This window comes from Gasterosteus aculeatus, chromosome 5, assembly GCF_964276395.1.
Source record: "Gasterosteus aculeatus chromosome 5, fGasAcu3.hap1.1, whole genome shotgun sequence".
NCBI lineage: Eukaryota > Metazoa > Chordata > Actinopteri > Perciformes > Gasterosteidae > Gasterosteus > Gasterosteus aculeatus.
The window spans coordinates 2752868-2764329 of NC_135692.1; the positions used below are offsets into that span (position 1 = coordinate 2752868).

The window sequence follows — 11462 nt, forward strand, 5'->3', positions numbered from 1 at the left end:
GGGGACACGAACATCTCCGCAGTCGTTGGTGGCGGCTCGGGGACAGGGAACACCTCCGCAGTTGTCGTCGGCGGCTCGGAACACCTCCGCAGTCGGCGGAGGCGGCTCGGGGACAAAGGAGGCAGGAGTTGCCAGCTGGAGGGAGCGGGAAGCCCCCTGGAGTCGCAACCCCTGCCAGGACCCCACCCCTCAAGGGCCGGATCCCAGACAGCCCTCAAATCACCAACGGAGGGTGGGAGAGGACCACGGGATGGGAGGGAGGGAACCCGAGTCGGAGAGCGGGGACGTCGGAGTCATGCGTCTCGAGGCAGGCACCGGCGGCGTTGGGGTCATGAGTCTCGGGGCCGGTACTGGCGGCGTCAGAGGAGCAAGTCGGGGAACGGCAAAGGGAGACGGCTGCCGCGGCCCAGCGGGAACGGGAGATCGCTTCTTCCGCTTGCTCCTCCTTCGAGGGTTAAGGAGGTCCCGGAGCTCGAGGCAGGCGAGCTGATAGCTCGTGGGACCAAAAATAAAATCTGTCTTCCGCTGCCAGAAGGGACTTCTTACGTCCAAGTAGTCCGGACCGTAGTCTGGCAGCGGGTCTGCTGAGTCCCATGGTGGCGTCATTCTGTCAGAGTTGGATAGGAAGGCAGGACTCAAACGCAGACATTGAAAGCAAAAGGACTTTAATAGTAAAAACGCCGGCTGGCGGCCAATTTACCTGGGAGCACTCATGCTCCCAAGTAAAGTGGCTGTAAAAGCTTTTTGTCATCTGGTGACTGACTTTCCACCCGGGTGCAAGAATCCCAATCACACTTGTTTCTTTCCATTAACCAGTGATGAAGCCACTGCCGTGTTTGGTTGATCTTACCCTCAAGGCTTCGATTATTTGTTCTGCAGTCAAGTCTCACCAACAAAACAATACAGCGCCAGGACGTGTCAAAACATTGGGTTAATGTGCACTACAAGACCTCTTTAGCTTGGGAAAATTTAAAGCATGGTTTTCTAAGTCCAGTTGATAATAAAAACCGCAGCAAGGTCATCACACAATCACGTTGATTTATGTGAGAGGTTACATTACAGGTCATTTAGCAGACGCTTTTATCCAAAGCGACTTACATTACACTTTAAACCCATGGCTTTTTCACATTTTGCCCGGGTTGAGTTACTCGCACAAGTTGTGTGGCGGTAGGTAAAAGGAAGGCTTAATTAGATGGATTCCGATACGTGATCTTTAACAATTAGCAACATATATATCTGCAAATAATGACATAGTTGCCTAGATTTACATTTTTTAGGATTTAATGTAGAACAATCTCAAGAATGTTCATAAGTGTACGTGGTACCTTAGCATCTTAGATCGATGATCGATTTTGCAACCGTATTGTCTGATCTCAGGCCACATATTTTGGACACTCTGGTAAACAGAGGGGCAGAGCTGTCAATTGATCACCATCTGGTGGTGAGCAGGGTCAGAAGATGGGGGAAGACTCAGGATGAACCAGGTAAACCCAAGCGTGTAGTGCGGGTGAACTGGGAACGTCTGGAGCAGGCTCCGATCCAAAAACTTTTCAACTCACACTTCCGGCTGAGCTTCTCACATTCCTGTTGAGGTAGGGGCCATTGAACCAGAATGGTGTAGGTTTAAAACTTCTATTGCTTGAGTTGGGGCCTCAAGGTCTGAGCTAATTCAAGGGGCGGTAACCATCAAACCTGGTCAACGGTGGTCAGGGAAGCTGTCTGACTGATGCCTTCCGGCTTATAATATTTTGTGGGACTCTGGAGGCAGTTGCAGTGCATCAACGGGCTCGAAGGGCGGCAGCGTCTGCCGTTAAGGAGACAAATCAAGTGTGGGAGGAGTTTGGGGTAGCTATGGAGAAGGACTTTCAGTTGGCATCAAAGTGCTCCTGGAAGGTCTCTGGCACCTCATGAGGGGGATAGGGAAACCATTCAACCTGTGTACAGTAAGGATGGGAACCTTTGACTGCAACTTAGAAGGTTATCGGGCTGTGGAAGGATCACTTTGAGGAACTCCTGAATCCAACTACTACGCCCTCGTAAGTAGAGATAGAGCTGGAGGCGTATGAGGGATCATCGTCAATTTTCCTGGTGGTAGTTACTGAAGTTGTCAGACAACTCTGCAGTGGCAAAGCCCCGGGGATTGACGAGATCCATCCAGAGATGCTGAAAGCAATGGATGTTAGGGGGTTGTCTTTCATGACATGGCTCTTCAACTTTGCGCGGAAGTCTGGGACAGTGCCAAAGCCGACCGGGGTGGTGTTACCTCTCTTCAAAAAGGGTGACCAAAGAGTGTGTGCCAATTACAGGGGTATCACACTACTCAACCTCCCTGGTTAACTACTCAAAAAGGTGCTGGAAAGGAGGGTTTGGCTGATAGTCGAACAAAGGATTGAAGAGGAACAATGAAGTTTCCGTCCTGGAACGACAGATCAACTCTTTAATCTTTCCAGGATTATGGAGGGGACTTGGGAGTATGCTCATCCAGTCTACATGTCTTTTGTGGACTTGGAGAAGGCGTATGACCGGGTCCCCCATAAGATGTGGGAGAAGCTGCAGGAGCACAGGGTGTGAGGGTCCCTACTTGGGGCCATTCAATCCCTGCATGCCCTAAGTGAGAGCTGTGTTTGGGTCGTAAGCGTTTCCGGTGGGGTTTGGCCTTCGCCAGGGCTGCACCTTGTCACCAATCCTATTTTGGTTTTCATGGACAGGATCAGGAATCAGGAAACATTTTTTAGCCAAAATATGTCAAACAGACAAGGAATTTGTCTTGGCGGTTAGTGCGCGACAGTAGACAGACAAGACAACAGTGCACAAGTAATTAAGATATTGAGGCGTAGTCGGGGGGAGGAGAGTATACAGTTCGGAGGGCTTCAGATATCGTTGCTTTTTGCAAATGATGTGGTCCTGATGGCATCGTCATCTTGGATCAGGCCATTACTATGTTGATGAACAGAAGTTCCATAATTGATGCGAGGAGAGACTGTGAGACACAGTTTAGTCACAGACACAGACACAGTTTACGGCTCAGGTAAGGGCAATGACATGTCTATCACAAGGTAGCACTAGCCCTAAACATTGAACAGACTGTTGCATTCACAACAGTTGAGTTAAAACCAAATAGACTGTATAAAAAGTGGAGGAAGTCGCCTTTTTAAAGCATGTACTGACCGGTTAATAACAAGTCTATTCGGCAAAATGTTGCATTATTAAGGATTCCTTAACATATAATTTGACTGTTGACATTAAATGATAATAGGTGCAACTCAGATGGCTGTAGATGTGCAAGAAGGTTTCCTATCATCAGCAGGTAGGTTTCGCTATCACTTCCCAGAGTTCCTAGTAGAATTATATAGAGTTCATTGGACGAACAAAAGAGCAGCAAAACTTTTTAATCACAAAACCAAAACTAATCCACAGGGCAATGTTATATTGAATCTGACTGTCAGGATGCAGGGAAGGCAGGACTGAAATGCAGAGTTTCAAACAAAAAAAAGAGACTTTAATGGTCAAAAACTCAAAAAGCCCATTGAAGAAAACTGCCACATATTCACCACCAAAATACTGAACAATAACTGGTTCATATCTTTTAGATTCTTTGTTAAAAAAAAACTCATTTCAAACAGGTGTCTGCGTTACCTTATATAACGATAATTTATACTGCACATTGAAATAATATGTTGTCTTTTTAGTGCTCCTGCCCCCTCTTTCTCTGAAGAACCTGCCGGCTTGTTTTCATGGCTGTCGGCATTTTTGGCCTCTCGCTTCATCTTATTTGTGTATTCTGGTTAATTGCCTCTGTTTATATTCAGCAATGCATTGCCTTTTTTAATTTCGGCCTGCTCTCCTTTGCTATTTCTTCCGCTTTGTTCCTGTCAACTTGTTCCATCAAATCACGAAAAGCTCCCCTCCCTCCCTCACTCCTCCTCCTATCCTCCTTCCTCTCACTTTCTCTTTTCTCACACTCTCTAAAAGCAAATTGTATTCTATAAATGTTAATTAGCATGCCATGGTCTAGGGGATAAGAGTAATGGTGTACATGGGGCGCTGGTGGAGAAGAATTCATTACCACCCGAGGCACCTGCTAGATTATAAACAAGTAGCAAACACTGATAATGCTGCCGGTTTGCCTGTCTTCCTAATGGAGAAGTTTACAAATGAGGACGGCCAAGGAAACCTATCACAAGTACAAAAGTTTGTAGGCACAACATTTATATGGTTATTTTACAACGCTCAAGATGATTATCTCGGTATTTTTTTTATTGAGTCTAATTTAAAATTAATCATTCACAATATAATAAATTAGACAGAAGAATGTGTATTCACTTGCTTTCTTACAGGGAGTGCCTTTGACCCATTGCAAAGACCGGTTTAGGAAGATTGAAAAGCTAAACAGATGTAGACAAAAAGCCAAACTATTCACACTCGCAATTCATCAAATATTGCTTCTTTCCCCTCATTGTCTGCAATGAACGCACTGAGGCACTCTTTGATGTCTGTATGGGCAAGAGTTTGGATTGACCTGTTGATGAGAATTATGAGTTCTACTACTGAACTTTTGAACTGAAACATTAATGCAGTAACGCCAGTCACATACCAACTAGTTGTTTTACAACTGACCTACATTCTCATTCCAACTGGTTATACAGTTACTATAAAATATGAATGGCCTTATTCAGAAGTGTTTGGTTTGTGCTTTAGGCAACAGCATTCATTGTGTGCAATCTCCAGGGGTCTCAAACTCATTTCAGGTTCTGGCCAGATGCGGCCCACTTCGACCGAACGTGGGCCAGGCCATTACAGTCGACGAGGGGTGGTGCCAGAGTTACACTATACACTATTGTTCTGAGCGAACGCCACCAAACTTCAGTCAACAGGGTTTTCTCAAGCTAACGTTAAGTATTTCAAGACACGTAAGGTTATACCGTGGCAAATAGAAAAGCATTTTGTTAGACCCAGCATACTAGCAATCAGTTAGTTTCTCAAGCAATGCAAAAAAAGACTTATGGAGAAGCAGACACATGCAAGTAAGTCTATTTCTGTTAATATTCAGATACTGAGTGCTGCGGTATCTGTCACACCTGTATGTCAAGTTGCGTTTTTGTCCTGTCTCCAGTTGTTTTTTGACTTCCTGTTTTATTTTGGAAACTAACTCCCTCTCGTTTCAGGTCCCTTGCCCTTCCTCATGTGTCACCAGTCTGATTGTCTCCCCTGATTCCTGATTGTGTCCACCTGTTCCCACAACTCCCTCATGGGTACTTATAGTCTGCGTCGCCCCTTGTCCTGTGCCAGTGTGTCTTGTTGTTTTGCCCTGCACACCAGCCCTCACGTCACGAGTCAAGTCAAGTCCGATAACGTTTGTCACGTCCTTTTGATCCCTGTTACATTTCCTCGTTTAAGAGAGATTTTGAGTTTTTGCCTTTTGAATTTTGATCTCAACCTTTTTTCCTCATTAAGAGAGATTTTGAGTTTTTTCCTTTTGAACTTTGATCGCGACCTTTGTTTCCTCGTTAAGAGAGATTTTCAGTTTTTTCTTGTTATTAATAAAAAGCAATATCAGCTGAACCCTCTGCGTCCGAGTCCTCCTCCTTCCTGCCTGACAGTACACACTGGCCAGAATGGACTCGGCAGAGAAGGACCAGCTGACGGAGGCGCTGCGCGCTCAAGCATCAAGACTGGCGCAGCATGAAGACCTTGTTGCTGACCTCGATCGAGGGGTTCGGGGACTTGCTCAAAGCCAGGAGGGGTTTAAGACTGCCATGACCACGCAGGTGGGACTCCTAAAGTCAGGTAGAACAAATTCTCACCTTGCTCTCCAGGAACCCCGCGGCTTCTCCCGAACAACCCCCCACGCCGTCTGAGCCCCCTCCCGTAGCCACACCAGCAGATGCGTGCACGAGGCTGGCACCTCCGGAACGATACTCCGGAACCATCGGACAAAGTAGGTCCTTCATCATTGAATGTGAAATGCACTTCGAGCACTCTCCGATGCACTTTCCCACAGAACGGTCCAAGGTTGCCTTCATGATGTCCCATCTCACGGGAAGGGCCAAGGCATGGGCCACCGCTGAGTGGGCTAGGAGTTCGGCAGTTTGCTCATCACCAAAGAAGTTTGCCGACGCTCTCAGACTTGTTTTTGACCCTGTGGCAACAGACCGAGAAAGGGCTCGTGAGCTCAGTCAGATAAAGCAAGGTGGACAGTCCGTTTGTGAATACGCCATACGTTTTCGCACCCTGGCGATGGAGAGTGGGTGGAACACCACGTCCCTCTACGATGTTTTTCTGAGAGGGCTCTCCGACCAGATCCAGGACCTCTTGGTCCCATTGGACCTGCCTCTGGACCTCGATTCCCTCATCGCCCTCGCCATCCGCACCGACAACCGCCTACAGGAACGGAGGCGGCAGCGTGGGCCCAGAGGGACACCCGCTGCACCTGGCTCTTCCCCGACGCTCTGGGGCGCCGCATCGCGTCAAACCTCCCCTGAGCGACTCTCAAGAACCCGTGCCGGAGGCGAGGAGGAGCCCATGCAGATGGGGAGGGCCCGGCTCTCTCAAGAGGAACGACAGCGACGCTACCAGGAGGGCAGATGCTTTTACTGCGGCGAGCGTGGCCACCTCATCACCGCCTGTCCAGTAAAGGCCAACCAGTCGGTGAGTCAAGTCGCCGAAGTAACTCCTACTCCACGCCGATTGACCACAGTGTGGATTAAGCACCGGGATAAGAACCTAGAGCTGGGGGTATTGATTGACTCAGGGGCAGATGAGAGCCTAATCGACTGGGGGTTAGCACAAAGACTGGGGCTTCGGGTTGACCCATTGAGTAAACCGGTTAAAGCGAGCGCACTTAATGGAAGTGCATTGTTCACTATAACCCATGTTACAGAACCGGTGGAGCTTCGCATCACCAATCACTGGGAGCGCATACAGCTGTATTTAATACACTCACCTCTGCACCATCTCATCCTCGGGTTCCCATGGTTAATTCATCACAACCCACACATAAACTGGCGCACCGGGGACATTATGGTATGGGGGGAGGGTTGTAGGACCCAATGTCGGGAATCATGCCCCCAAGGGAAGAACCCCACGCTAAACCGTGTCGTCACTCACCCTGTCACAGACTCGGAGATCACCAATCTGACTCAAGTTCCAAGCTGCTACCACCACCTCGCTGAGGTTTTTAGTAAGAGCAAGGCCACAGCTCTACCACCTCATCGCCCGTTCGACTGCGCCATTGACCTTCTGCCCGGCTCCACCATCCCGAAGGGCCGTCTTTACTCTGTTTCCGGGCCCGAGAGGCAGGCCATGAAGGACTACATCGAATCCTCCCTGAGGGCGGGGTTGATCCGACCTTCCTCGTCCCCAGCAGGGGCAGGTTTTTTCTTTGTGGGAAAGAAGGATGGAACCCTTCGCCCCTGCATTGACTACAGCCCGCTTAACGACATAACCGTTAAGAACAGATACCCTCTACCTCTCATGACCTCAGTATTCGACCAGCTTCAACAGGCGCAGATTTTTACCAAACTGGACTTACGCAACGCCTATCACCTGGTTCGCATTAGGGAAGGGGATGAGTGGAAAACGGCATTCAACACGCCGTCTGGACATTGTGAATACCTGGTCATGCCCTTTGGTCTCACAAACGCCCCAGCAGTTTTTCAAGCGATGATAAACGATGTGTTAAGAGACTTTTTAGACCAGTTTGTGTATGTGTATTTAGATGACATTCTGATTTATTCCCCCGACCTAAACACCCATAGGAACCATGTTGAACTCGTCCTGCAACGTCTCTTAGACAACGGGTTATATGTGAAGGCGGAAAAGAGTGAATTTCATGGCGATACTGTCGCCTTCCTGGGCTTTATCGTTGGCCCTGGGAGGGTTCAGATGGATCCGGCTAAAGTAAGCGCGGTAGTAGAGTGGCCAACTCCTGATAGCCGCAAGAAGGTACAGCAATTTCTCGGTTTTGCTAACTTTTACAGGCGGTTTATCAGAGGCTTCAGCGCAACAGCAGCCCCGCTCCATGCTCTTACCTCCCCGCAGGTGGCGTTTCACTGGTCCGCCGAGGCAGACGCAGCCTTCCAGGAGCTTAAGCGGCGCTTCACTACAGCACCCATCCTCACGCTCCCTGATCCGGCTCGCCAGTTTGTGGTGGAGGTGGACGCCTCCAATAATGGGATCGGGGCCATTCTCTCCCAGCGAGCAGAGTCTGACAACAAGCTTCATCCTTGTGCCTTCCTGTCGCGACGACTGACTGCAGCGGAGCGGAACTACGACGTGGGAGATCGTGAGCTGCTGGCAGTGAAGGCGGCGCTGGAGGAGTGGCGGCACTGGCTCGAGGGGGCACAGCACCCTTTTTTGGTTTGGACAGACCACAAGAACCTGCAGTACATCAAGAAGGCCAAGCGTTTGAATTCCCGTCAAGCCCGCTGGTCCTTGTTTTTTAACCGTTTTGATTTTTCCCTTTCCTACAGACCGGGATCAAGAAATACCAAGCCTGACGCCTTATCCCGTCTTTTCAGCCCGGAGCCCGTGGCCAGGGAACCTGAGCCCATCCTCCCACTACACTGTGTGGTTGGAGCGGTTACCTGGCCTATAGAGACCAAGGTGAAGCAGGCCAACGGTGAGACCCCCCCACCTCGTGGGTGCCCAGATAATCGTCTGTTTGTCCCTATTAATCTGCGCCCACAGGTGATCCACTGGGCTCACTCGTCTTTGCTCACCTGCCATCCGGGCGTACGTCGGACCATGTTCGCCATCACGCAGAGGTTCTGGTGGCCGTCCATGGAGCCGGAGGTCAGGGAGTACGTTGAGGCATGCTCCGTCTGCGCCAGGAACAAGAACTCCTCCAGAGCCCGCGCAGGCTTGCTACAGCCGCTGCCCATCCCGTCCCGGCCGTGGGCAGAGATCTCGATGGATTTTGTCACGGGGCTACCGACCTCCAAGGGGAACACCACGGTGTTGACCGTGGTGGATAGATTTTCAAAGATGGCACACTTCCTAGCCCTACCCAAGCTGCCCACCGCTAAAGAGACCGCTATCTGCATGATGAACAACGTGTTTAGGATCCACGGGTTCCCCAGAGACATTGTGTCCGATAGGGGGCCCCAGTTTGTCTCGCGGTTCTGGCAGGAGTTCTGTAAGCTCATCGGAGCCACAGCTAGCCTCACATCGGGGTACCATCCCGAGGCCAACGGACAGACGGAGCGCCTCAATCAACAACTGGAAACCAGCCTCCGGTGCCTGGTGGCCCAGAGCCCTGCGTCATGGAGCGAACACCTGACGTGGGTAGAGTACGCCCATAACTCCCTTCCCACCTCCGCCACTGGCATGTCTCCCTTCCATTGCGTTTTTGGTTACCAACCCCCTGTGTTTTCCGAGTCCGAACCAGAGGTGTCTGTGCCCTCCGCCCAGGCCTTGGTCCGCCGCTGCCGCCGCATCTGGGCAGCGGCACGCCAGACGCTGATCAGACAAGGGGACAGAGTGAAGAAAGCAGCGGACCGCAGGAGGAGACCGGCCCCAGTGTACCAGCCCGGCCAGCGAGTATGGCTCTCAGCCAAGGACCTACCCTTGCAGGTCGAATCACGAAAGCTGGCCCCTCGCTTTGTCGGCCCGTTCCCCATCTCGAGGATTATCAATCCAGCAGCTGTGCGCCTCCGTCTGCCCCGGTCCCTGAGGGTACACCCAACTTTTCATGTCAGCAAAATCAAACCAGCGAAGGAGAGCGCAATGGTGCCAAACCCCAAGCCACCCCCACCCCCTCGAATGGTCGAGGGGGGGCCGGTCTACACGGTGAGGAAACTGCTGGCGGTACGTAAGCGGGGACGGGGCAGGCAGTTCCTCGTGGACTGGGAGGGCTACGGCCCAGAGGAACGACAATGGGTCTCGTCTAGCTTCATAGTGGACCCGGATCTCATTCGAGATTTTTATAGAGCACACCCGGACATTCCAAGGCCGCCTGGTATTCGGCCTTGAGGGGGGGGTAATGTCACACCTGTATGTCAAGTTGCGTTTTTGTCCTGTCTCCAGTTGTTTTTTGACTTCCTGTTTTATTTTGGAAACTAACTCCCTCTCGTTTCAGGTCCCTTGCCCTTCCTCATGTGTCACCAGTCTGATTGTCTCCCCTGATTCCTGATTGTGTCCACCTGTTCCCACAACTCCCTCATGGGTACTTATAGTCTGCGTCGCCCCTTGTCCTGTGCCAGTGTGTCTTGTTGTTTTGCCCTGCACACCAGCCCTCACGTCACGAGTCAAGTCAAGTCCGATAACGTTTGTCACGTCCTTTTGATCCCTGTTACATTTCCTCGTTTAAGAGAGATTTTGAGTTTTTGCCTTTTGAATTTTGATCTCAACCTTTTTTCCTCATTAAGAGAGATTTTGAGTTTTTTCCTTTTGAACTTTGATCGCGACCTTTGTTTCCTCGTTAAGAGAGATTTTCAGTTTTTTCTTGTTATTAATAAAAAGCAATATCAGCTGAACCCTCTGCGTCCGAGTCCTCCTCCTTCCTGCCTGACAGTATCATAATGTCAAACAGTGATATGTCAATTCCTTTTTTGCCACTTTAAATTGTTCTGTTTTAATTTAACATGATAATTTAGTCACATGTGTAACAGGATGGCACGGAGGATTCCGAATCACGGGCAGCGCAGCAGTAAAGAGGCGGAGGGTGTCGTTGAAGCAATTAAATCACACAAAATAAAGAAACAGACAACTACGGGTATCTCCCACGTTCATCAAAACCAACTCAACGTTACGCTAGCCGGGGTCCTCTCCCAATCTGTCTCTTCTCACTACTTCTTCCGCCTTCTTTTTGAACCCCGCTTGATGAGTATGTCCAGGTGTGTCTCCTGGCACACCTGATAGCGAGGAGCTTGATTCCGATGACGTAGGCGGCAGGCCTTTGGATGGAACATGCACCCACTTTACTACTCCGCCCCTCAGCCCTTTAACTACACAGGCCCTTCATCATGTGTAAAGAAACATCCATGTTTCTGGCCATGTGAACATCCATTCATCTGCAAACCGCTTATCCTGCACACAGGGGGCTGTAGTCTATCCCAGCCAACTTCAGGCAATAGGTACACCCTGGATTTGTCACCAGTCAATCGCAGGGCTAACACAGAGACAACCAACCATTCACACTCACGTTCACACACCTAGGGGCAATTTAGAGTTACCAATCAACCTGATCCCCAGTGCATGTCTGTGGGAGGAAGCCAAAGTATACTTTGGCTCCACATGTTTATAAACATGTGACACACCAAGCAGGAGAGGTAGGGAAGGAAGACATCACTAGGTTAGCTGCTAAGCTAATATAACGTTAGCTAATGCTAATAGAAGTAACGTTGACGCTAAACAACGTCTAAGCATCTATTCGATTGAATGAAAAATTGCTAGACTGCATAGATAACAGATTATTTGCTGCTTGTGCTGAAAAATATTACGCTACAATCAATTCAGTATAG

At 49.9% G+C, this 11462-nt stretch overlaps 1 long non-coding RNA gene across 1 annotated transcript; it reads right to left on the reverse strand.

Moving 5' to 3' along the window:
- Window positions 1-5071: 5071 nt before the first annotated feature.
- Window positions 5072-10514, reverse strand: LOC144407993 (uncharacterized). Its single transcript, XR_013467734.1, has 2 exons — window positions 10351-10514; window positions 5072-5494 (listed from the first exon to the last, which is right to left on the reverse strand). It is a non-coding gene; the product is annotated as an uncharacterized LOC144407993 (long non-coding RNA).
- Between the last annotated feature and the right edge of the window lie 948 nt (window positions 10515-11462).